We start from the raw sequence: 26935 nt of genomic DNA on the forward strand, positions 1-26935 counted from the left end.
GCGGGGGGACCGGGCCGTGGTCATGGCTCCCCAGCTGGTCACCGTCCCAGGGAGGCCCCCCGCTCATCCGGGTGAGGCGGCTCTCCCGGGGACCCCCGACCCGCACCTCCCTGCTCTCATTCGCACTAGCAGCTGTAACTACCGCACGGACCATCCATTTTACTTGTTGACTGTGTCTGTCATCTTTTTCCCTCACCAGAACATAAATTCCAGGAGGAAACAGATCTATTATTATTTTTTTTCCGTTTTATCCAGCGCCCCAAACACCGTGACCTATCCCCAGGCCAAAAACAGCACCTAACTCCTAGTACGTGCTCAATAAACAGTTGTCAAATGACTGATTGAAGGAATCGCCTAGTGGTCCTTAGGGCAGAGGAATCGAGAGAGACCCACGATCCTTTCCTGAAGAGACTGTGTCACCCGCACATGCTTTCCCTGGGGTTCTTCAACGACCTACAGCTCAGAGGACTTTCATTAAGTGAAGGATCCATTGTTTAACACAAAAAGAGAATGATAATTCCTGAATTTTCTTTGGCCTCAGCCACTCCCCCATTTGCTGTTTCCATTCTTCATTCTCACGTATTTCATTTCTCTTAAAGTTCTCCTGCTCTTCTGAGTTTCCAGGGCTGCATAAATTACAGGAAAGCCAAGAAATATTCAACAGAAACTGATAAAAATCCAAGATCATTTTGCTTTTTTTTTTTTTTTAATGTAGTTATTCATGAGAGACACAGAGAGGCAGAGACACAGGCAGAGGGAGAAGCAGGCTCCATGCAGGATCTGATCCGGGACCCGATCCCAGGACCCCAAGATTACGACCTAAGCTGAAGGCAGGCGCTCAACCGCGTCCCGATCATTTTGTTTTTTTGTTTTTGTTTTGTTTTTTTTTGATAGTCAGAGAGAGAGAGAGAGAGAGAGAGAGAGAGAGAGAGAGAGGCAAAGACATAGGCAAGGGAGAAGCAGACTCCATGCACCGGGAGCCTGATGTGGGATTCGATCCTGGGTCTCCAGGATTGCGCCCTGGGCCAAAGGCAGGCGCCAAACCACTGCGCCACCCAGGGATCCCTCATTTTGCTTTTTAATGGTTCAGTATTAGAAACAATAAAATACTAAAACATTCTTCCCTGCAAGGTCACCTCTGGCCATGTGAGACCCTTAGCTCTGCACCCTGCATGGGGAAGGTGCTCAAGCCAGCGTCTAGTGAATAAAAGTAATTGCAAAAAGCACCCCGGCACCCATCATTCTCTCAATGAACTCTTGAGTCCTCTTTTGTATCCACGCTCTACACAGAAGCTAAATTATGAAATGTCACAGCCCAGCAATGAGTTGTAGATTGGGACTTACTACGCCAGAACTTAGGACATCTACTCCCATCACCGCTGCATGGAAAAAGAGGAGCGTTTGAGCATTAGACGACTTCATTGGCCTTCTGTGCCAGGTACCATTTCTAAGCACCCTACAAATATCAACTAATTTAATCTTCATAACAACTCCATGAGCTAGGGACCATTACTAACCTCATTTTTTAAGATGGAACCGAGACATAAAGATTGATTTGCAAAGGCCACTGTGTTAGGATTCCCAGGGCTGCTGTAACAGAATATACTACAAACTGGGTGGCTCACGTAACAGAAATTTATTGTCTCACAGTCCGGGAGGCCAGATGTCTGAGATCAGGTGGCATCAGGGTCATGCTCGCTATCAAGACACTAGGGAAGGATCTGTTCCAGGCCTCTCTTCCAGCGTCTGGTAGCGCCTTGGCTTGTGGCAGTGGAACGCCATTCTTCACAAGGGAGTCTCCCTATGTGTGTGCGTGTGTGTGTGTCTGTGTCCAAATTTCCCCTTTTTATAAGGACACCCATCATTCTGGATAATGAGCCCACCCTACTCTAGTGTGACCTGAATTGAACTTAACTAATTGCATCTGCCAACAGCCCTGTTTCCAAAGAAGGTCACATCCTGAGGTACTAAGGAGTTAGGACTTCCACACGGGGATCTGAGAAGGGCACATAGTCAGCGTCTGTCGGTGAGTAAGTGCAGAGCCAGGACTTGAACCCAGTTCTGTGCTGTTGACAGTGCAATGTGCTATGCCCTCTACATGGAGGGAGTAAAGGAAACGTGGAGGTGGTGGTGCAGGGAGCGGCACTAAATGCTTGACTATGGTACTTGCATTTATTGCCATCATACGATGCTCAGGGTACTTGGTCTCACTGCCTTCATGGGGGAAAAAATAGAACTGGGCCAGATGTTTCATAATTTTAGTGGATTCTATGTGCGATGGACTGTTGTAGTTTTGACAGTTTTGCTGGTTCTCCTCAGAGATTTTAGAATGTGACAATGGGACGTCACTGAGTAAAGGATGGTGGTGGGTAGGCATGGTTCCCCCTACCCTGGGACTGGCCTGAAACCTAATGACTTATTTTTGCACTAGTTAATCAGCAAATAATTACTGAGCTCTCCGATTCTGCTGGGGCCGTGTGCTGGGCACGGGAATGACCTGTGACCGTGGCAGACATGAGGCCCGCCCATGGGCAATTACGATGGGTGCTGTGGAGTGGGGCTGGGCAGGCCGTGGAGGGCTGAGATCTAAACCCATGCAAGGAAGGCAGTGGTGAAGAGGCAGCTTTTACACTGAGGAACACCAAGTATAAGTATGAAAAGGTCTGAATATATTTTCATACATAAAACAAAAAACAGGACTGAGGATACACGTGTACGGGATTTAGATTGCTTTCCTATTACCCGGCGACGAGGAGAACCGAGAGGGGGTAGAGTGAGGACAAGCCAAAAGGCTCCTTTTCTGTGCCCCTTCATTGTGATTTTTTAATGTGATGCCTTTCGTTCCCTTCCCCCCACCCAACCGGCATGAGAGCTGGGGTCCAGATCGAGCCCGAAAACTGGTCACTGGACAGTTAACAGTTGCACAGGTAGTGTTGGGAGTCTCGTTTCTGCTCAAGGAAGGCTCCATTTTTATCTTGGTCCCAAATACTGGAAATGGCTCTTTCCAACACACTCTTCCCTTCCTCCATTATCCTAAAGGGCACAGTGGCCCAGAGCCCTGGTGGGCCCAGAGGTGCACCCAGGACAGCTCTACGCAGAGAGAGAGAGAGAGAGAGAGAGAGAGAGAGAGAGAGAGTGTGTGTGTGTGTGTGTGTGTGTGTGTGTGTGTGTGTGAAGCCAGTCCTCAAGGGGCAGGGGAAGACCCGGCTGGCAGCCAGCCTGGAGCAGGTGTGTGGGACCTAAGAAGCAGCCAAGTGGCCTGGCAAGAGGCCAAAACAGGCACCAAGCTTCAGAGGAGACACAGTCCAGACAGGGCGACACAGGAGAAGAGATATCTGAACACGTCAGAACACAAACCAACAAAGTGGTTTTCACTAGTTCTTGAATGACAGAGGTGGGCCTGGGTCTCAGACCCCAAGGCGTACGGTCACCTGACGTTCTGAGCTTAGAGATTGCTAAGTGAGCTGTCCGGCCACGGCCATCTAGCTCCCATTCTGATCGGTCGGTCCGTCTTTTCCCAGCAAACGCGTTTGGTCCGTTCCTAAAGCCCGTGATTTCGGAAACCTCTCAGGGATCACTTCTGAGGGTTGTCTGGGTGGAGTGGATCCTACTTACTAGCTCAAATCTATGCAGTGGCCAGAGCAGGAAATGTCAGCAAGCCACGTGCCCTCCAGAACGGAGCTCAGACAAGGCTTGTTTCAGTCTGGGTCTCTTAAAACTTACACCCTTATTCCACAGGAGGGACTGGCTTGATTTGTACTTCCCACAGTGCCAAGTATTGTGCGTGGTAGGCATCCAATAAATATGAATATATAGGAGATATGCATTGAATTAAACTACGGGTTCTGACATCATCAGTAAATCCTGCACATTTTGGGATGCTGTCCAGCTTTCATAGGACCACCAAGACCTGTGGATCCCCCTCCGACCTGCTAACCACATCCTGCTGTGCATACGTGCTTGCAACTAGAGTGCTTGTACAGCAGTCGACTCTACCAAAGCCTCAAGTTATAAAAGATTGCCCACGACGGTGTTGGGTGATTGCCTCTGGAGGAGCGGGAGCACGGCTACTACTGTTGGTTCATCAGGACTGAACTGACGTGGTCCTTACCCAATGTGGGAGAGGGTGATTCCAAATGCTCCTCTCATAGAAAAATCTCCAACCTGTCTTTAAGTAGATTCTCTCGGGACGCCTGGGGGACTCAGGGTTTGAGTGTCTGCCCTCGGCTCAGGGCCCCTGCGATCGAGCCCTGTATTGGGCTCCCTACGTGGACGCTGCTTCTCCCTGTGCCTGTGTCTCTGCCTCTCTGTCCCTCTCTGTCTCTTGTGAATAAATAAATAAAATCTTAACAATAAATAAACAGGTTCTCTCACCTTGAGAGGCAAGATATTTGATTTAGAGAGTAAATAACTGCAGTTAAAGGACACAGCCATTGGTCAAGGTGTGGATTTTAATTCTTCCTGAAAGGGTCAGAGGACTGCCACCCTCCTGGGGGGGGGGCTTTTAGCGTCATGGTGAGTCTGGGTTGTGAATGGCAGGGGGTAGGGTGATCGCTGTCCTCCAAAAGGCAAAGCCAGAAGAGCCCGGCTTGAGTCTGCCTTTGCCGCTCCTCCCCTCCTCCGTTCCACGCAGCCCTCAGAACTCACTTTAAGGAAGCATGGGCTTGGGAGGTCAGTGAGCCCCGGGATACCTACCTAGGTCCTCAAGGCAAGGAAACTTGGACAGAGTGATGGGTTTGGACTTTGAACTCAGGAAATATATCTGAAAGTCTCCACTTTATATTGGCCAAAGAAAGTGCAACCCAACCGATACAGCAAAGTGTGCAATCCAGTGAAGCCACAGGCTTATCCAGTGATAGCAATGGTTCGGTCAGGTGGCACGAAGAAAACACAGAAGCGTAGAGCCTTCGTGGAAAGGCCCGGCTTGAGTCTCAGTGTGAGACAAGAAGGGACCACGGAAGAAATGCCTTGCCGTTCCACTGCTCTGACTCCCCACATCCCTCAAGGACGACCCCCTGCTGCTACTCGCAGCCGCCATCTTATTCATGAAGATGATGACCTTGGCCTAGTAGGTTTTCTCTTGTTATTATGTTCAAATTATTAAAGGTTGGGCCAATACACAAGGACTGGCCTGAGGGTCGGCTACTCGTAGGGCCATGGTTTGTGTACAGAGAGAGGGCAGGCGGAGGGAGAGGAGAGAACCATGTGACACCCACAGTTGTGCCGTCGCAGAAGCACTCCGACAGGATCTCTGCTGAAGGCTGCTTGGAAGCATCCTCTGTGAACTGGAACACTCTTCATCTGGAAGACTTCCCTGCTTAAGATTTAGAAACCACCCAGTTTACTCCTCACTGTGTGGATTTCTACACACTCTACGTCTTTGACACTGTCAAGATACACAAGAAAGGATTTGGGGGTTAGGAAGGCACAGGAAGCCTGGCATTTAGGACTCAGAGGTCAGCGCAGACTGTCCGTGCAGAGTGTCTGTTCAGGGATGAGGTGTATGTGAGTGAACCTGCCTCCTCAGTTTCTCCATTCTCTGTAGTTGCTCCCCCTCTGGCCCCGCGTGGGCAGAAGGAGAATCAGGCCATGGCGGCGTCTTCCTTCTCTCTCACCCATCATTTCTCTGCCATCCTGCAGCTAGTAGGGTGCACCCATTCCGTACCAAGGCACCGTTGTCTTTTGGCTTCTCCTCCTCTGTTTCCAAGTCATCAAATTGGTTCAGGGGACCCAAAGCCACTATCTTCAGGAAAACAGCAGACCTCTACCCTTTCCTATTCTCAGAATAATTCTACAAGGATGTGACTATCATACTTGTGTTTTGACACAATCTGACACCGATGACAGGGGAGATGACTGTGTCCTGGGTCCGGGACAGTACGCTCGTTTAAAATCACGTATGCACGCATGCATCCCACGGATGTGGACCCCTTCTGTACCACCAGGCTTGAACGAAATCTTCCAACTTAAACTCCCCCCTCGTCAGGCCTTCTGTTGTGTAGCCCCACTCTGCTTATCCGATCCTACTTCCCTCTCGGGTATACAAGAGTATATTGCAAACATGCTGCTGGAGACCAGCGTGCGGTGCTTGCTGTTGGCCGGGCCTGCTGCCCGCGATGATGCTGGTCCTCGCTACCCGGCAGCCCACCTTGGCAAACGTGCAGTGCATCGCCAGTGAGAACGTGGCTCCACAGAGCAGTCAGTCTGTGAGCGCCCACGAGTTCATCGGACAGGAGTATCTGGAGCTGCCTGGTGTCACAGAAAAGGGAAATGTTGAGAAACAGGAATCTGGGGCAGTTTCTGCTTTGAATTTGAGCCTGAAGTTAATTTAAAAGGCTGCCAGAAATCTGGAACCACTTTGCTGGCTGGAAGTTGTTGGTGAAAGCACAGAATAGAGTGTTTCCTTTTTCTTGAGGCCAGTTTGGAACATCCTGGAAACGGCCCTTGGATCCCAAGTCTCCGCTCTCTGGGCTGTGATGTCTTCATTGGGGCCGCATCCTTTATGTTGGGCTGTCCTCTCCCCTGGGCTGAAATGAACCTCAACCTCGTTACCTTCCTTCGGGTCCTGCCTGTTATCCCGCCACCCCAGGCCCCAATGTTTGGACCAGCTTTGTTAATCCTCTCCTTCTTTCTGGCTCCTGGAATTCATTACCACCCTTTCCCCCTTCCCCAGAGATGATCTGAGAGCTCACCAGAATCAAAATAATCTTCTTCCTAAGTGCTTATCAAATGACTTTTCACATGCAGTGCTGGGCTGGGCAAAGCACCGAGTTCAGGGAGCAAGGCCTGTGCTCCTCAGGGTGTTGCCCTTCTGTAAACACCAACGTGGAAAGGATGTTCAAGATGTTTGGTTAGGGGGCACCTGGCTGGCTCAGTCAGTGGAGTGTGTGACTCTTGCTCTCAGGGTTGTGAGTTCAAGCCCAACGGGTATAGAGATTACTTAAAAATGAAATCTTAAAAAAAAAAAAAAAAGACTTTTGGTCAGTTAATAAATACTTTCTTTTCCCTTTGCTCTTTCTTGTGCATTATTTCCTTTTTTTTGTTTTTGTTTTTGTCTGTTAAATAGCAATAGGATCACTTGTCTACTAGAGCTATTTAGAGAAATAAATGAAGTGATTTACCTGGAAGAGCTTTGACAACTATGAAGTCCCATGTGCGTGTTTGTCATTATTTCCAGCACCCTACATAATGTCTGGCCCCTTGAGTACTTGGTCATTTTGTTGTTGTTGAAAGAATCAGTGAACGAAGGAGCAAAATAAAAAACATAGTCTCTGCCATCTGGTTAGAATCAGGTTGGGGAGAGGTGGCACACACGCATGAAGTACCATGAGAACAGTATGTAACGACACCTCACCGAGTGAGACGCCTGTTTTTGGGGTGGCAGCAATGATCTGGAACATAGTTGAAAACCAGTGTCTCCAGGTCAGCTAGAATAAATGCCCTTAAACAGATACACCAAAGCGCACGCACTTTATTAATCGAGGAGGCCTTGAATCATAATCTACATATTTTTATGATTTTGTCCATTCTTCTAACAAACGTTTCTCTGGGCTCCTAAACTCACAGCACACTTTGGAGCAAATGGAACGTGGAAACCTCTTGCTAAAGGGACTTTATCATGGGTCCCAGAGGTATCACTGTGATACAGCCCGGTGTTATCATTGATGTTTTTAATGATGACCATTTGCGATCAAGTAAAATCTACAGTAGATGTAGTGTCTTCTGCAATCATTTGACTTAAATAACACATTCTGGAGATGTTTAAAAAAAGATTAAAAATCTCCATATTTAAGATGTTGACTCCAGTGGTGGGAAAAATGCAGCGTAATGTGCCGGAGCCAGCGGATGAGGAGGGACACTGGGTTCGGTGCGTAAGTCCCGAGAGGCAGAGGCTTCAAGCAGAGGCTATTCCGAGCAGCCGCCTCTTCTCAGAGGAGAGGATTGAACAATAACAGTTGTTTTAGCAGGTGACTTACCCCGTGCTCCGCGATATTCTGACTTTGCCTGTGTTAACACATTAAATTCTTACAACGACTCTCTGAGGCAGCCTCGCCATTGTCACCCTTTAACAGATGATGGAACCGAGACCCCGAGACGTTAACCTGCCCAAGGTCATGCAGCGGCGGAGGTGAGTCTGGCTCCAGACGGTGCCACTCATCATTGTGCTAATTGCTTCCCCATGTTTGGAAGGAGGAGAATGAGACTCCTTGATAAGGGAGAACAATGGAAGCAATGCACTGAGTGGGAATAATGAAAGAAAAAAGAATTATTGAAATGGTGCTTGAACAATCGTGAGATTGCAAAAGAGCCGCTGTGAAAAAAATCCATGCAAGAAATTGTGGTTTGGGGAATTGTCTGAATGATGAACCAGGAGAGACCATCATTCAAAAATAAGGCACAGCACATATAGCAGGGAAGACTATGATTTCATAAAGCTCTAGTTTCACGTGTGTGTTGGGATGTGATGTAAAATAATTTTGTTTTTGTTTGGGTTTTGCTGAGAGTCACAGTCAAGAATCTTTGAAAGCCCTTGACCTGTAGAGTTAGGCTGGAGCGGCCAGATTTGTTGTCTCCTTGCCCTGTAGACCCTGCAACCTCATAGCTCCATCCTCATCACCTGTTCCTATTTCCAAAGGGACCATATCGGACCGGCGTGCTGAGGCTCAACAGGGGCTCCCCCGGCCGGTTGTCTCCGGCTGTCTCCTTAGGTCCATGGTGAGGTGTGCAGAAGACCACTCGGGCAATAAACGAACGTGGAGCAAGCACCTACTGTGTGAAGTCCCCTGTGTTAGGGTTCTTGGGCTCTGGCATTTGGGGTTCAACAAAGGTATGTCTGATGTAAATTTTTAAATGGCAGAGAGGGAATTTTGTTTTGAAATGGGAGAGAGAAAGTCCTTCCCTTGTTTGTCTCTGTAGCTTGACAAGCTTCAGTTTGAGGGTTGGCTTTAACTCTGTTTTCATTTCCAGTGGGTATGCTTTGAGTTGGCACACAAACTCAATGTGTGAATGGTGTGGGAGTTGAGAAAGTTGCATTGCTATTTCTCTTCTTAAAATTAACAGTGGAATCCTTATGAGAGCAGTGTAGGCTCTGGAATGTGCCACACACGGCTCTCTAACTGCATAATTAGGGAGTTCTCCATAATAAAATAGTCCTCATTCTTGCCAAAATTGATACCCCTCCTCCATGGCCTCCTTTGAGAAGCAAGTGACTGACGGTTGCTCTTCAGGTTTCTCCAAGGCCTAGACTTTCCCTGTCAGTGTTGTATCCACACCCTGGTTATTAGGCTTTCTCAGGTGAGCTTTAAGGACACGTTCGCCTGCTCTGAAGTCCTGTTGCCTTTAGCTTTCTGGGTGTTCCAAATTCACTGTGTGTACCTCACTGATGCACGGTAGGTGCACACCCCCCCTCCCAGGCGAGGTCAGTCCCCAGTGGGTCGTGGCTATCTTCACAGGGAAAAGCTCTCTACACAAACGTGGTCATCACAGAGGCTTGCTAGCAATGCACACTCTCAGGCCCCTCCCACGCCCCACTGGATCAGAGTCTGCATTTTAATGAGACCCCCCCCACCCCCCCGGATGATTCATGGGCACATTAACCAAAGAGAAGCACCACAATAGACTCTTGAGAGCAACTCAGAAGGCAGCCCAGATTTCCCTATTGAGACCCAACCCACCAACCAACTCACCAACTAGTCAGCACCTACATTTCTGTGGAACACCCACCATGTTTACCATGATGACCTATGTACACGATTACCAATGCAGAAATCAGAGTCATAAAAAAGTGCTGTCCTTGGGTTTCCCAAGGAAATTTTCCTCATCAGGGTCATAGGGTTAAGGACAATAACTTAGCCCTGGAAAGTTGGTAGCGTGGGAGGAATCCAACAATTCTGTGAACACAGCTTGGGCTACTGCAGTTACTATCGTGATGACTTCATTCTGGGTGGTCAGTGCTGGCAGTAGAGAATAAATCTGGATTTGGTGTTTGACAAAGAAGCCATTGTCGGGGCGGCTGAGCAGGCATGAAGGTGGCACCGTGTCCTGTGGCAGCTTAAAGCCCCTTCAAGGAATCTGTCAACTAGAAGTTTGTAGTTCTAAAATGGTTGGATGTAGGGGTGATGTGGCTGCCATATATGTCACCCCACTGGTAGCCAGAGTTGGTTCAGCTCATCTGGCTGGTTAGGTGTCTCTTTCCTCTCTCACTGCTCCTACAGCTTCATGTTCTCTTGATTCAAGAGGATGGCCTGCCCTCACAGAGTTCTTCAGTCAAGGGTATAACCAGTAGCCGTGCTCCCTGCTAGAGCCCTCAGACAAGCTCACAAGGTCCATTTGTAGGAGACTCCAGACCGATCCCAGTGTTGGGTGCTGCCCGCGGTAGCCTGCTTTTCTTTAAAAAAAAAATTAAAAATAAAATGGTTATAAAGTCATTTCTCAGGATATACCAATGACACATTTGAAGTCTTCCTTTCAAGCTCTTGAAGCCATGTTTGACTCTTCGTTTCCTGCAATATCCCACTTGCCGTCCAGGTTACTAATTCTTCTTTATTTTTAAAAAATTAAAACAAAAATTCTTTAGACATGTTTTTCCATCCGCTTCTTCCCCCATCACACCCTCCCCCTTTCTGTGCCATCGCTGTAGCCCAAGCTACTCTAGCTTTTGTTTATAACAAGATGACGGTCTTGCTTCCAAAATATTTCCCCGAGTACATCGTGAAAATTTCTTTAGCTGCACAGAGTGTCCTCAAATGGTGTTTATCAGGTCACTTCCCGGCTCTATAACCACACGGATGTTCCACCTAAACCCTCCGTGGTCTTCAAAGCTTCTGCAACTTGGCCTCATATCACCTGGATAAACTTACCATTTATGCTCAAAACAGGAATTAAAATTTCCTTCCCAGTACCCTTCGGTCAGAAAAAAGAAAAGCTACTTTATATTGAAGTCTTTACAAAGTTTGTAAAGAGAACCTGTAATGTGGGTGTTTTCTCAACTAAAATCGCTAGCTGGAGGACACATATTAGGCTAACATGAGCGCTAGTTTGGGATGCTTATTAAGGTTTCTAGTTAGTCATAAAAAAAGAAAAAGGCAAGCAAAAAGAAATTTAGTATGGCTTAGTAATTACTTCTGAGGGTATGACCTCACTTTTAAGATTTTTCAAGTGATTATTTTTTAAAGGTCATTTAAAAAAAATACAGTATGCAGTAAGAAGTCACTGTGTGGAGATCACGAGTGTGTAACGATAGAGAGGTTGACAGCAGCAACAACAACAGACCTAAAGGAAAAAAAGAAAAAAGAAAACAGACCTAAAGAGATGGAACTGGCAAATCACAGCTTGGATAAGACATTCAGTAACAACTTTGCACGTAGGTTTATGCCAAACTGTATGTCCAGCGCCTTTGATGACGGTAAAGGTGGTGTGCTCTGTGAATTGTGATGCACGACCCGAAACTGTAAGTGATGGCAACGACGCACATGGGGATACATAAAGAGGTGTCTCAGAACCTGGGTTACAAAAAAGTGAGAATGGAGACAAGCATGTGTACGCTGTGTGAGAGAAGATTCCAGAAGGGTACACACATTAGACCCAGAGATGTGTTGCCCAGGTGCCTTTAGGGAGCCACTTGCCTCCCAGTTGTCAGGGCCATCGGGCCTCTCTGTGAAGACGGCTCCCCGCCCCCGCGCTCACTCTCCGGGCAGCTCCCAGCTCAGGACAGAGCAAGGTGGAAAGACAAAGACCCGGCCACTTGGCTTTACCTGGGGTAACCGTTATAGGCAGTAGCCCCCATCCCCGTCCCCTGCAGGTTGGTGACGTCTTTGTCAGGCCTATCGCACAAATTAATGCCTTCCTTCTCAATCCTGCTTCTCCTTCCTTCCTTCCTTCCTTTTCCTCCTCCTTCCTTCCTTCCATGGGGTTTAATCTCTGATAAACATTTTGCACCCCAAGCTCCCTCTTGGCATCTGCTTCCGGACGACTCACCCTGCGACAGTGATGGAATGACGTTAATACATCTTGCACTAACACGTTGATCAGCTCAACTGAAGTTTGTACATTCAGGTTGGCTATTAATTTTTTTTTTGGCTATTAATTTTTTTAAAAAAATCATCTCATTGGGAAGATTGGGCATCATCTCATGACTTACGAGCAGGCTCTTTTATTGGCATGTACTCAGTGTTCCCGTCACTGCTCTATTGGGGCCAGTCCACTCCCTGTCCTCACATCTGTGCCCTGCCTCCTGTATCCCGTCCCCCCCCAACTCGGTCATGCTCTGAGGCTCTTCCTCATGCTGCTCCCTCCGCTGCAAATGCTCTTCCTTCCGCTCTCTTGCACATCCAAATCCTACTCATTCTTTAAGGTCTTAAAGGAAGGTACTGCATCCTCCACGAAGACCACAGTTACGCCTTGATGCCCGAGTGACGGGCTCTCCTGGGAGTCGAGCTGATGACGGCTAGTCTCAAATCCAAGGTGGGGAACACGGCCCCCCAGGCAGGTGGGGTGGAGCATCCCTGCAAGCACAGGAGGCCCGCAGAGAAGCAGGGTGAGGGAGAGCAGGCCCTTAGCCCCAGGGGCTCACGGGTAAAGGTTTGCCTTGGGCAGCCGGTCTCAACTCTGGCTGCACGTTGGAATCACCTGGGGAGGCCTTAAAGTCCTGGATCCTGGATCTCACTCCTGTAGGTGCTGATGGCATTGGTCTGAGGCAGGTCCGAGGATACTTAGAAGCTCCCCACGTGATTCTCATTGCAGCCAAAGTTGAGATTTCTCCACGCCACGGCTTTAGGCAGACGGGAATGAGAATATTCAAAATAATTCTTTCTTCTGTGCTCCCGGTTTCCTCTACTGAGTTGTCTGCTGTCCCAGAAATTGCCCTGGAAGCTGTCAACCACGGCTCCGTAAACAACTGTCTGAGTTGCTCCTCTTGGAGCCTGAGCCTGCCACTCCCGGTGGGGTCTGAGGACCCCCAGCGCGGACACCACCCTGGAGCCGCTAAGAAAAGCAGCATTTCCGGCCCCACCCGGATCCTGAGTCATGAGCCCCCCACTGCTTGTATTTGTTGGAGAAGCACTCGGCTACACAGAGTCGCCCCACGAAAAGCAGCTCCACTCAGCTCAAAAGCTGTGACCCAAAGCAAACAACAAACCGACAAGCGAACCAAGTCTGCGACCCAGACCGTCAGCCTGTGTGGCTGTGTCTAGACTTAGGTTCAGGCCAAGGCACATCTCTCCCGGTCAGCAGGCGCCTGGCCTCCTAAACCTCAGGTTTGCTACCCTGCTGGATGACGGCTAGCTCTGGGAGGCAAGCCTTGGGCCCCCAGAATGAATCTTTCAAGGACCAGTTGGTCAATGTCTTTTTTTTTTTTTTTTTAAGATTTTATGTATTTAATCCTGAGAGACACACACAGAGAGAGGCAGAGACACAGGCAGAGGGAGAAGCAGGCTCCATGCAGGGAGCCCGATGTGGGACTCGATCCCGAGACCCGAGGGTCACACCTTGGGCTGAAGGCTGTGTTAAACCGCTGAGCCACCCGGGCTGCCCGGTCAATTTCTTTTTAAAGATTCTATCTACCTATTTGAGAGAGAGAGCGAGAGAGAGAGAGCACACAAGCAGGGAGGAGGTGCAGAAGGAGAGTCAGGGAGCCTGATGCAGACTCCATCCCAGGACCCCGGGATCATGCCCCGAGCCGAAGGCTGACGCTTAACCTGCTGCAGCCACCCAGGCGCCCCCAGTTAGCCAACATTTTAAGTTAGACAATCTGGAATTCGTGAAAATCTTGTCTAGCTGTGTTCCCCCGAGGTGGTCAAAGCAGAGGGAACCAGAAACCTAATTTTATTTATATAGATAACAAATGGCATCAGAAACAGTTCTTTTCCTGCTTTTTTTTTTTTTCTGCTTTGTTTTGGATGAAATAAAGAATGGGGGTGGGGATGGAGGTGTAGGCCCTAAGAGATGGGCCGAATCATCCAAATGGATGTGAGCCAGCGACCGAACAGCCCACTCTCCAGGTGTTCCTGGAGGGCTCAGCTGGATGAATGAAGAGAGAGTGAGAGAGAACCCTCCAACGCCAGAGACGAGCTCTTCACTGTACAGTGGGGTGTTAGCAGGTCTACCTCCGCCGTCGTGTGCCATCACGGCCCGCCCCGCCGATGAGTGCCCTGCAGCTCGAGTCAGTGTCTCCCATCCCGTGTCCTTGTAACCTGGACAGAAGGACTTAGGACTTCCCTCACAATGAAAAACAAACGGACCCAGACCAGCCTCCTATCTTTGCAACGAGTAGATGTTCTGGACCGTGAGCCCTGTTCTTTCTCCAACACCAAGCTCATGGAAGGTCCGTCCTTCCAGGGCAAACACAAGGAGCCGACTCCTCATTTTCCTCTGCTGTGCTGCTTGTGCGTGGGCTCATTAGCTCCCTTATTCATTTGTTCAACAAACATTTATTGTCTGCTTTTCTCTAGAAACAGTGCTAGGTGGGGGGACACGTGCTCCTGTCTACCTAGAGGTCGGAGAAGGACACATCATGGATAAACTGTCAATTTTTTTTCAGGGGGAGGAGAATGTTATATTAGAAGGTGAAACTTAATATATTAATTATGTCATCAATGGAGAATACTAATTGATTAATATAAAGGATAAGATTGCTGTTGGAGATGTTCCAGCACATCCCTTCTAAACAGAAGATGAAGAGTAGATAATTGTAGAAATTCAGTCATCCTGAAGACAACTTATTTTCTTCTCTCCAGAATAGCGCACCAGCCCCAAATCGGAGACTGATGACAGCAGCACGGCATGTCTGGTACCTGCACGGTCCTTCTGGCCTCTTCTGTCACAGTCTGTGCCATGGTATGATAATCAGGCCAAATGTGGCCATGTGGCCGCCCAAGCACAGAGGACTTCACAAGAATCAATAGAAATGTGACCACTTCAGGGATGGGAATGGGACTGTCAGTGGTGATGCAGCAAAGGCCCAAGGAGCCGGCTGTGTTCATTTTTGGTCATTTCATTACTCAAAAGGGTAAAAGGGAAAGGATGGGTTCCCAGTTGCAAATCAAAGACCCCCCTCCTGGCTGTTCAGAGAAGGAATTCATTGGCAACATATTGGGTAGCTCATGGGATCCACGGGAAAGCTGCACAACTAGGCATGGACCATGGGGGTCTGTGCAGGGCGAGCCTGGCAGTGAAGGTCATACCGCAGGAGCAATCTGGTCAGCATATCACCATTGGTGCTGCCCCCACAGCATGGCTCTGGACGTCAGTACCACCATCCCCACGGCAACCACAGGTCATGTCTATGTTCTTTCCAGAGTCCCAATCGGGAGCATTCAATCAGCCCGGCCCAGGTCACACAACCACATGAGAGCTGCCAGTGAATGGAGAAGATCCCATCACCCTGGCCCAGGTCACACAACCACATGGGAGCTGCCAGTGGATGGAGAACATCCCATCAGCCTGGCCCAGGTCACACAGCCACATGGGGGCCGCCAGTGGATGGAGAAGATCCCATCACCCTGGCCCAGGTCACACATCCACATGGGAGCTGCCAGTGGATGGAGAAGATCCCATCAGCCCGGCCCAGGTCAGACATCCACATGGGAGCTGCCAGTGGAGGGAGAACATCCCGTCAGCCTGGCCCAGGTCACACATCCACATGGGAGCTGCCAGTGGATGGAGAAGATCCCATCAGCCCGGCCCAGGTCACACAACCACTTGGGGGCCGCCAGTGGAGGGAGAAGATCCCATCAGCCCGGCCCAGGTCAGACATCCACATGGGAGCTGCCAGTGGAGGGAGAAGAGCACTGTTCGTCAACTTCTGGCTCCTGTGGTAAGAGGTGGTGTCCTGTGTCCCTCCAAGATGCATGTTCTGGAAGGTTGATTCCCAAATAAGAAGAAGCTATGGCTACTGGACAACCAAAAATACAGCGTATGTCCACTAGAGGTTGTGTCCACCTGAGTTGCCCTACTCGGTGCCCCTCACCCCTGGTCAGAGTCTGCTGTAGGTTAGGTCCCCCCGGCTTTCTGCAGAGGGAAGAGAATAAGTTGGAAGCCAAACAAATGGCAGAGTTACATCTCCGTTGGATGCAGTTACCAGAAACCCAACCCAAATTAGCTTAAGCCAAAGAGAAACATGATTTTCAGCATATGGAGGAGGAGTGTATCTCCTGGAGCCCAGGGGCTGATGACTGTTAGAGATCTTGGCAAATGCCACAAACCTAGCAACTTGAGCGCTGGCGGGATTCTGACACTAATATTACTGGAATTAATAGTAATGTTTCGGAAGCACGTATCACGGGTTTGCGCTATTTTTTTTTTTTTTTATAACAACTCTAGGAGATCTGAACGGAAATCACTTGCATTTACAAGAAGGAAGCCTGGAGACGTTAGGGCACGTGGCCAATGTCGCATAGTCGTAAGTATGAGAATCGGTGTGGACCCGAACCCCGTGTCTGTGACCCTCACCACGCTGCGTCCTCCTGCCCCGGTGCAGACCACGGTCGTCTGCCCCTCACGTCTGCAGACCCCCAAGTTTCACACCTGCCGTCCCTCAGCCCGGGGAGAGGTCACACCCGCCTACGCTCCACGCCCAGCCTCTCGAGACAACCACCGCGATCGGCCAGCGTGGCTTAGGTGCCAGGGGTAGTGTCACCCTGAGTGGCCCCACCACCACCAAGTAGGTGGGATGCGTGACGGCCAGAGGCTTCAGGGGGAAGCCAACCGCCTCCAGGAAATAAGGGTGGCGGGCAGCCGAACCACCAAACTACAAATCCCAGTGTGGCCTCTTGCGTGACTTTTCATTTTGCCTTAGTCTCCAGCAATTTGGGAATCCACTTCATTTTCCAAGGCGATGACTAACTCCTGCCATGTGCCCGGGAACAGCTCTGCCTCCGCTCGCTTCTCCAGAACGCCTTTCTTCTTTTGTCGTTTCCATTAGGAAAATCTCAATTGTCTTATTTCATGCCGCGCTTTGATCGTTTTGGTAAGTTGTCTTAGAACCTGTATGGAAGCGGGTGAGGAACAAATCACACACGGAGAGAGGGAAAGACTACCTAGGGGTGCCGTCCAACACGATAGCCTCCAGCCACGTCGGACTATTTATTTATTTATTTATTTATTTATTTATTTATGAAAAGATTTTATTTATGTATTCATGAGAGATGCACACAGAGAGAGGCAGAGACGTAGGCCGAGAGAGAAGCAGGTTCCCTAGTGGGAGCCCGATGTGGGACTGGATCCCAGGACCCCGGGGTCACGCTCTGGGCCGAAGGCAGACGCTCAACCGCTGAGCCACCTGGGCGTCCCCCACATCTGACTACTTAAATTTAAGTGAAATTTATTTATTTAATACATTTTAATAATTTTAATAAATTTAATAAAATTAAATAAAATTCCGTGTTTCTGTTGCACTAGCCATATTTTAAATGCCTAACAGCAAGCACAGTATAGCTCGATAGTAGGCAATATTTCCATCCTTGCAGAACGTTCTGCTGAACGCTGTCGCTGCAGGGGGGTTCCACGGACCGCATGGCCTGTCTTCCGAAATAACGAGCTCCCTAACGAACTTGGCCTGCTAACCTCGAGGGACCCTCCAGTTCCCGGGCGCTGCGGGTTCCAGTTCTCATTCCCATGCTATGCTTCCTGTCGATCAATTCCTGATTTGTTTCCATATTCATTTTCTCAAAGCCAATATTTGCATCATATAAACTTGAGTTACTTCTTTCCTATAGTAGAAAAGGTGTACAAACTAATAGAAAGTTCCTGGGCCGGAGGCACATTTGTGGCCGATACTGAAAATTTAATGCACTTGCTTAATTACAGTTGGGACAGAAGGAATGTATGAGCTGGAAATGCTGGTTAACAAAATGACATGTTTCGATGTGGAGAAGCTTCCAGAACCCAACAACAGAGTCCCCGTGTTCTGCATGCTGAGGCAGTTTCCATCCTCCCGTTTTTATGACTGTCCCAAAAAGACAAAAATTCTTGATTGAAACCATTCTGAATCTTTAACATGACTTTGTCCCTATTAGAACAAAATTCATTTCCATGAGGCGCCAGTCCACAAACTCTGTTTCTACTTCCCGTTGGTTCCTTTAGATCCCATCTAAGAGGCTTTACAGCTGTTACCGTTTACAGAAAATTCTACCCCGGAGTGGGAAGGGAAAGAGGCATGTCTCTGGAGGCAGCTGGGCAGCGAGGGAGAGATACCCCCCAAGACTAGGCAGGCGACTCGTGAGAGTGGGGGCTGCTCTCCAGTCCTCGGCTGTGCGCTGTGGGGATGGTCGGACAGGCCGCGGGGTGACCCGAGCCGGGAGGGGTGGACCCCAGAGGCGGGACCTTCCAGGTCACTGAGGATTCTCATACCCCGGGAGTGGGACAGAAACAGCAGACTCCAGATCCAAATGGACACAGGGACTGGAATGATGCGGCCTGTGGGCTACAGGAACCCTGGCACCTTGACAAAAATCAGGATGGAGCAGGTGCCTGATAAGGATTCTGACTCCACCGCCCATCACCTGTGTGGAAGGGGGACTTGGAGTCACATTTAACCTGACTTACAGGATCCTAAAACAGCGTGCTATTTGTCGGGCACATGAGTTTCAGAACTGAAATTCTTGGACACACAATCTGAGGGCCCGGATGGCGTTCCAGCAGCCCGCAGCCCGCAGCCAGGACTCAAGGGTTGCCTCCCATGTTCTGAGGTTGACATGCGACTCACCCATCCTTGGGACAGTTTGGTGGCTGAGCCTCACCTGCTGCCAGCCCTGCCTGGCCTAGAGTGAGCTCAGTTTTGTCCTGTCCTTAGGTTAGGACCACATGTGATTTAGCGATTGATCCAGTGACCTTCCGTGTGGACTTGGCTGAGGGACAGGTTAGGCTGTATATGGATCGGTGTTTGGCAAGATGATTATTACTTCTCTGAGTTCAAGGAGCAGCCCTCATAACTGGCCTCCACGTAACTGGTTGGCCCCATTAGTGAACCGCCTCCCCCCTCCATTTCCTTTGAGAACAGACAGATGGGAATGGAACCAATGTTTGTATCCCTTCAAAATCCATACGCTGAAATCCTAAGCTCCTTCGTGAGGATGTAGGAAGTGGGCCTTTGGGAAGAGGTTAGGTCACGAGCCCTTGGGAATCCGATTACTTCCTTTATAAAAGAGACCCAGTGTCCGCCACCGGGGGAGCAAGGGGCCTTAGTCTATGGAGCAGGAAGGCGTCCTACAGGGGCACAACCACGCTGCCACCCTCACCCGGGGGCACCCAGCCTCCACAATGGTGAGAAATAAATTTCTGTGGCTTGTCAGCCACCCAGCCTTCGGTGACACCAGCGCCCACAGCCCCCAGGGCTGGAGGCTGCCCTGGCAGGGGGAGGCTGTTGGTTCAGTAGGCCCCCCGGTGTGGGCTTGCTTCTTTGGGAGCCTGCCCCTTCCATCTGATTGTGCTCCAATAAGCACCTGGCCTTGGAGCGGGGGCTGCAGGAGCACCCCAGAAAAGAGGGATGTGCTGCCGATGAAAACGAAGCTTTCCCGCTCTGGAAAGACTCCACCAGGGGACGGTGTCTCACAGGTGCTGCTGGGTGATAGCTGCTGGCCCTGCGCACAGCATCTAGAAGGATTCTGGAGTCACGAGGCCTTGCACTCTCTGGAGTCTCATTTCACTAAGGTGGCCCGAATGCTAGGACCCGGGGGCTGATGCACTGTGTGCACGTCGGCCGGGAGGGGGACAGGCCGCGCTCGGGGCAGCAGATCCACGTTCAAAGAGCAGGCAGGCTCGCGGCCTGCACGGACACGCGCATCCTCTGGGCGTGGGATCCCCCGCCCTCCCGCGCCGCCCCCCGCCGCCCCCCGCCGCCCTCCGCTTTGTTCGGATGTCTCAGCGCCCCCTCGCGGTCGGAAGCGGGCAGTGCCGCCCCGGGGCCGCGGGGAGCCCCACCCGCCAGGCCGCGCGGCGCCGATTTTCAGAGAGAACCTGCGGGTTTCCTGCAAAAATGCCGGCTGGACGTGCAGCGGCGGCGACCTGGAGGGCGAGGACATTGCTTCCCATCGGAAGTGCTCTCACCTGCGCACCTGAGCGCCTCCCAGGCCTGCGGGATGAGCGCCCCCACCCCGCCCCCGCCCCCACCCCACCCCGCCCCCACGCGGTGTTTCCTGCCTTCTCCTTAGGCTCGGTGAGATTCTAGGATCGCGATGGCGTTCGAGGCGGTGGCCTCCCCACGCAGCTGCAGCCTTGGGGCCGCGTTCGCAGGCCGCGAGGAGGAAGCCGGGGTCCGGGGGGAGGGCGCGACCTCCCGGGGACCCAGACCGTGACGCGCGCCCCGGGCAGCGCCGCCTCGCACCGCGCAGCGCTTCCTGCTGCTGCTGCTGCTGCTGTTTTTTTTTTTTTTTTTTTTTAAGATTTTATTTATTTATTCATGAAAGACACACAGAGAGAGACACACACACAGGTGGAGGGAGAAGCAGGCTCCCTGCAGGGAGTCCGATGCGGGGCTCGATCCTGCGACCCCGGGGTCACGCCCGGAGCCCAAAGCAGGGCTCCACCGCCGAGCCCCGGGCGCCCCTGGGAAGAGCTTCTCCAAGGCCCGGCGCTGCGGCAGGAGCTGCGGGGATGCCGGCGGCCCCTCCCACCCCTGCTCGACCACCCCCTGCTCGGCCCCCCCATCCCTGCTCGGCCCCTCCCACCCCTGCTCGGCCCCTCCCACCCCTGCTCGGCCCCCCACCCCTCCTCGGCCCCTCCCACCCCTGCTCGACCACCCCCTGCTCGGCCCCCCATCCCTGCTCGGCCCCTCCCACCCCTGCTCGGCCCCCCACCCCTCCTCGGCCCCTCCCACCCCTGCTCGGCCCCTCCCACCCCTACTCGACCACCCCCTGCTCGGCCCCCCAACCCCTGCTCGGCCCTCCCCATCCCTGCTCGGCCCCTCCCACCCCTGCTCGACCACCCCCTGCTCGGCCCCCCCATCCCTGCTCGGCCCCTCCCACCCCTGCTCGGCCCCCCACCCCTCCTCGGCCCCTCCCACCCCTGCTCGACCACCCCCTGCTCGGCCCCCCCATCCCTGCTCGGCCCCTCCCACCCCTGCTCGGCCCCCCACCCCTCCTCGGCCCCTCCCACCCCTGCTCGGCCCCTCCCACCCCTACTCGACCACCCCCTGCTCGGCCCCCCAACCCCTGCTCGGCCCTCCCCATCCCTGCTCGGCTCCTCCCACCCCTCCTCGGCCCCTCCCACCCCTGCTCGGCCCCCCCACCCCTGCTCGGCCCCTCCCACCCCTACTCGACCACCCCCTGCTCGGCCCCCCAACCCCTGCGCGGCCCCCCCATCCCTGCTCGGCCCCTCCCACCCCTGCTCGGCCCCCACCCCTCCTCGGCCCCTCCCACCCCTGCTCGGCCCCTCCCACCCCTACTCGACCACCCCCTGCTCGGCCCCCCAACCCCTGCTCGGCCCCTCCCACCCCTACTCGCCCGCCCACCCCTGCTCGGTCCCCCCACCCCTACTCGGCCACCCTCTGCTCGGCCCCTCCCACCCATGCTCGGCCCTCCCCATCCCTGCTCGGCCCCCCGACTCCCCCTCCCCCCCATCCCGCGCGCCCCGCGGCCGCTCCCCGATCCCGCGGCGCCCCCTGCAGGCCGTGCGCGCTCCTTGCAGGCCGGCCCTGGACCGTCGGACCCAGCAGCCTGTAGGCTCTAATTTTCAGAGGCAAAGAAAAAAAGGAAAAAAAAAAAAAAGAAAGAAAGAAAGAAAAAGCGTGGTGCTTCTTCACTTGCCTGTCAGGTGGATCATTTGAAGGCGAGAAAAGTAAACCGTGAGTGTCAAGCCCCTGCCCGCCGCGTGGTGGGCAGCAGGGCTGTGCAGGGCTCCCCAGCCTCAGGGCCTCAGCCTGGGAGGGCCAAGTGCCTCCGAACTATGGGCAGCTAAAGGAGCGTCGGGTCAACCGCGAATAGTGCTTTCGTGTAAATGCGTCCTGTGTGTACTTAAAAAATTTAAGCGGGCATCCTAGCAATGCTGCTAGCTGCATCTGGGACCCCTACGTGGCAACGGATGATTGCAATACGGATTTTACGTGGCCCGGTGCTGGTGCACAAAGGGCTTGAGGGACTTTGGGGTGCTGGTGGGGAAGGCTTCTTGGGAGGGGGGAGCCACTTATGCAAATGATTCACCAGACCGGTGAGTGATGGGTGGGCAGGGATCTCCCGGTGGGACAGCAGAAGGGAAGGCACGAGGCTGGGGGGACCCACAACACAGCAGGTCTGTGCGGCTAGAGCACGGGGTGAGGAGGGAAGGGGCCTCATGGGAGCCTGCTGCATCTGGTTACCCAGCAGCTGGACTGCAACCTGTGTGCAAAAGGGAGTGAGAAAAGGGGGTGTAGTTGTCGTTGTTTTTTTTTTTTTTTAATTTTGTTTTTAAGTAATCACACTCATTGCAGGGCCCAAACCCACAACCCCGAGATCAAGAGTCCCGAGCCGCACTGCCTGAGCCAGCCAGGCACCCCGAAAGAGAGGTGTTAGGTGGGAGGGTAACAGGGTCAAAGGTGTGTGGAGGAGGGATGGGAGGGGTGAAGAAGCCCCAAGGAGGGGTTGGGAGAGGACCTTCCGAGCTCAGCGAACTCTTAAGCAGCAGAGCCTGGATGCAAACTGGGGCCTTCTCTTTCCCAACCGGGGCTCCTCCTGCAAACCAGACCAACAGGCCAGGCGACAAAGTGAACAGGAAGGTCAGGAAGGTATTTGGCCTTGTTTCCCTGGGGCCACCGCCTGACCTTTTGACGCCTTGGGAACAAGGTGAGGGCACCTGCTTGTTTTTGGAGAGATGCTGGCGCGAGGCCCAAGCAGACAGCCGGCAGGGCCGGGGTGCAGTGGCTGTCGGGGGGTGGGGGGCCGCTGGTTCTTGGATCCGGTTCACTGACAGCTGGGTGGGAGGGGCCGCTGGCAGCGCCTTACCACAGGGCCGCCCTCAGGGCACACACCGGTTGTGGGTGCTGCGGAGAGAAGACACCTGCTCTCTCAGGTCGAAGCACAAAAATCATGAGGGGGTGGGTGTCTTGAGGTGGGAGTTCTGTAAAAAGATTTGGTTGCATTTAAGATGAAGACCTGTAGGGACAAGGCAAGAAGTGGAAACAATTAGCGATAGAAAAAACGAGCATAAAAAGATGCGGTGGATAAATGTGTGCAAAGGGATAGTCCTGCTTAGCTGCGGTGGTTAGAGTAGGAGGTTACCAGGAGTCCGTGTAAATAACTGGTAAGTTCTTATCGCACACCTGCCATGTAAGTGCCCCCAGCGCCAGTTATGCCCGCGTTGCCAGCCTGGCTGGAAGAAAATCGCTGAATTACTAGAGATCTGGTCGCAGGCCCTGCTGGGGGTGCAGAGAGCCAGAGGTGTGGTCCAGAGGTGCCCCGCTTTGGTTTTGGTTCCGGGGCCTGCAAGATGTCAGGGAAGAGAACACATCCAAGGAGAATAGCGGTTTTGTGACGCTTGGAGTATTTGTAGCAAGTACGAATGACTCCTCAAATCATGTAGCGGAGTGTAGGAAGTCCATTTCTTCATTTTCTTCAAATTAAACATTTATGAAATGTAATTAATTGATTAAACTTTAATTAAAATGACGATTGAAGCTGGCCCAGAACCCCTCCGCCGTCTCCATCTGTTCTAAGCTCTCGCTGGTGGGTTCCTCCCACTCCCGATGCCGGCACGGTGGGAGGCCGAGCTGGTGCCCAGACAAGAGGCCAAGCTTTTGATCTGAGCTTTCTGAGCTTTCTGCCCGCACCCTCCGGGGCTGCCCGGGCTCTAGAGGCTTTGCGTGCGCACGGAGGTGTGCAGGGAGCTTGCCGATGGGGAGCCCTGACACTGGGTCAGTCTCCAGAAAGTACCATGGGACACCAAGATTCTCTGGGCTTTGATGCTGTCACCAGATGGACTGAGCCTCCAGCCCTCACTCAGCCCACGGGCTTCACCTGCTTCCTCTTCTTCTCAGCTGCCTCCCATTTACTCCCCTCCCCTCTCCTCTCTCAGCCTCCCCTCTTCAGTGAGATCAAGCATTCCAGTGGCTTCCATTTTCTGCTTGAAGGATGGATCAGAGAGAAGGATCAAAGGCCTCGCTAACTTCTTGAGATTAGAGAGAGGAGCGGGAAAATGTTGAGAACTCCATGCAAATTAGTATCTCCGTGAATCGTCCTGCTATCGATTATTATGGGATGGCGAGGCCAGGCGGAGAGGTAGCAGGACACAGGGAGTAAATGCTTGGAATGTCTGCTCTGTTTCCTGCTATCCGCATGGAATAGCGGATACTCTCGCGGTTGCCTGGTAAATAAAAGGAAGATGCACCCACCCGGCTGTGTGGCCTTGAATCAGACCGGCCGATCGATACTTAGACAGCACTGGGCACAATGGAGAGATCCCGGAGCACACATTAGTGAGCTGCATGCTAGTGTCTAGCTTCACCGATGCAGATGCGGACCCTCCCGCAGAGTCCGCTTTACTACACCAACAGTGTCTCCCTCCCACAGCCAGTGAGTCAGGAACAAAGGAAGAAGGTGTGGGCTTGAACCTTTGCCTGTCCAGGTGGCTGAGCCTCCCAGGAAAGGGGAATATTCTAGCTGTGATGACGTGCCCCATAGCAGGATTTCAGGAATCTCACAGGAAGGGCCCGGGGCTGTGCTCTTGGCAGATGGAGCTCGTCACCATCAGAGGTGTGCATTTCACCCGTGCAAAGGGCGCTGGAGCAGGAGCCTTCCCCAACCCTCCGGGGGCTCCACCTTCAACTCATTAAGCGCCATGTCCTCAGAGACGTCCTCTCTGCCTCCCCATCTCCGTGAGCTCCTCCTCCCCGCCATTCTTTCTTAGATTTTCTTGCTCCTTATTATTAGCCTTTCTTCAGTTTTTAGTTACGGACACTTGGTGTGTTTGTTTCCTGACCTCTCTCCCAGTAGGTTATAGGTGGCTCTAGAGGGCAGGAATGAAGCGTGTTTTATTGACCAACTACAATCACGTAATTTCAAGTTTTTAATACGTTAAATGAGGATAGTTAAGACTGCTTTTGCATACCTCACTGAGCTGTGAAATTGCCAAAGATAATAACGTGAAACTTCCTAGTAAATCATAAGACACGATGCACATATTAACTATGCGCAGCGCCATGTGTGTTTGGATGCACATCACAAGCCGAACACTTGTGCAGGGGGTTCCCAGGCAGATGAGCGTTTTGTTAAATGAGATAATAAAGGAAAGTGCTTGGGACAGGATGCACCCCGTGTTGCCGCTCATGGCCGGAAGTCGAAGAGGGCAGCCCCGACTTCTAAAAGTGTCTTATTCCCTTAGTCCATCTGTGGTAGGCTTGACATAGTTCACTAGGAGCGTGCCCATGGCTGGAGATGTGTAAACACGGGTGACAGTGGGTAACCCAGGCCCCGCAGTTCTGTACACTTGGGTGGGGAGGGGGCTCGCTGGTTGGTTCTCAACCAAGATGTTCCTTTCCTCCTGAGAGGCAAGGACAGGGAGTATGACATTGTCCTGTGCAGAGAGATCACAGAGGGAGGGAAGACATTTCCAGAAAAACGGTGGCTGCTCCCAGCATTTCACAGGGAGCCAATGGGAAGAGGCTGGGCCTCCTTGGAGATCCCTGGGGCATCACACTTGGACCAGGGGCGCTGGAGCAGGAGGCCTGGAGTGGACCGTAGCTAGCCTGGCTGGGGTTCCTCTGCTTCGGCGGGACCGGCCAGGAGGTGAGAAACACTCCATTCCAGCGGCCAGTGGGCCCGGGATCACCAAAGATCGAAGAGTGCTAAACCAGGACGATTAAAGAAATAGACTGGATTGGATCCAAACATACACTTTTCCCTCCCCGGGTGGTTCTGAGGTTTTGTCCTGTTTCTTAGGAAGGAAGGAGAAGGAATCGACGGTCCCAGCCGCGCCGGGTATTCCTTGCTATGTGGTGGGATCGCAATTACGGCTTCGTGGACGACTCAGTACTCTGTGCGGTGGCACCTCGAGGAACCCCTGGCCCTCGCAGGACCCCGGGCTCCTTGTCGTTGGCAGAGCCCGGATTTTCCCCAGACCCCGGGCACCGGGCTTCACCACCTGCGTCTTTATAGAGCTGTGAGCGCTCCCAGGAGCAAAGGTGAGCAGAGCGCCCGGGAGCCGCCAGGTAAGGGAAGGATAGGAGGGTGCAGGCTGGAAGGGAAGAGAAGGCGGCCGGGGCGCAGGGGCGCAGGGGCGCAGGGGCGCAGCGGGCGCAGGGGCGCAGCAGAGGCGGGGCCCGCGGAACCCCGACCCGCGGCAGGTGCCGGTGGAGACGTCAGCGAGGCCGAGGCTGAGAAGGCGGGCAGGGCGGTCCCGCACACGGGGAACGCGGGGGGCGCTGCAGGGGGGCGGGGCGGCACCGCCCTGAAACACATCGATGGTCTCCCCCAGTCTCGACTCCTTCGGCGGCTGCCACGAGCAGGACTTCTCCACGCCCCAAAGACTGGACTTAACGCGGCTTCCTGGGTCGCGGGGCTGCAGCGTCTGCTCTCAGGCCCCAGGCCCAGGCCCCCGCCCCGGCCACCTCCGTCCGTTCCCGTCAGGGGCCACCTGCCCTGGGAGCCGACCTGGGGTCAGTTAGGGCACCCGGGGGCTGAGGGCGGATCGGGGCGGCGGGCGGGAGCGCCCTCGGCCTTCCCGCCCCGCCCGCCCGCTCTCCTGGGACGCGGGCACGCCCCTGCCCCGCCCTGCCTCGCCCCTGCCCCCGCCACTGCCTCGCCCCCGCCCCCCCCGGGCCCGCCCCGCCCCTGCCCCTGCCCACCCCTACCCTGCCCTGCCTCTACCCCTGCCCTGCCCCGGCCCCGCCCCTGCTCCTGCCTCTACCCCTGCCCTGCCCCGCCCCTGCTCCTGCCTCTACCCCGGCCCCGCCCCTGCCCCGCCCCTGCCCTGCCTCTACCCCTGCCCCACCCCCTACCCTGCCCTGCCTCTACCCCTGCCCTGCCCCGGCCCCGCC

At 53.1% G+C, this 26935-nt stretch overlaps 1 long non-coding RNA gene across 1 annotated transcript; it reads left to right on the top strand.

The window, feature by feature from the left end:
• The first annotated feature begins 21565 nt into the window (after window positions 1–21565).
• LOC112658690 (uncharacterized) lies at window positions 21566–26557 on the top strand. The gene is made up of 3 exons (XR_003135897.3): window positions 21566–21775; window positions 25839–26080; window positions 26374–26557. It is a non-coding gene; the product is annotated as an uncharacterized LOC112658690 (long non-coding RNA).
• Window positions 26558–26935: the final 378 nt, after the last annotated feature.

This window comes from Canis lupus, chromosome 12 (genome assembly GCF_003254725.2).
Source record: "Canis lupus dingo isolate Sandy chromosome 12, ASM325472v2, whole genome shotgun sequence".
NCBI lineage: Eukaryota > Metazoa > Chordata > Mammalia > Carnivora > Canidae > Canis > Canis lupus.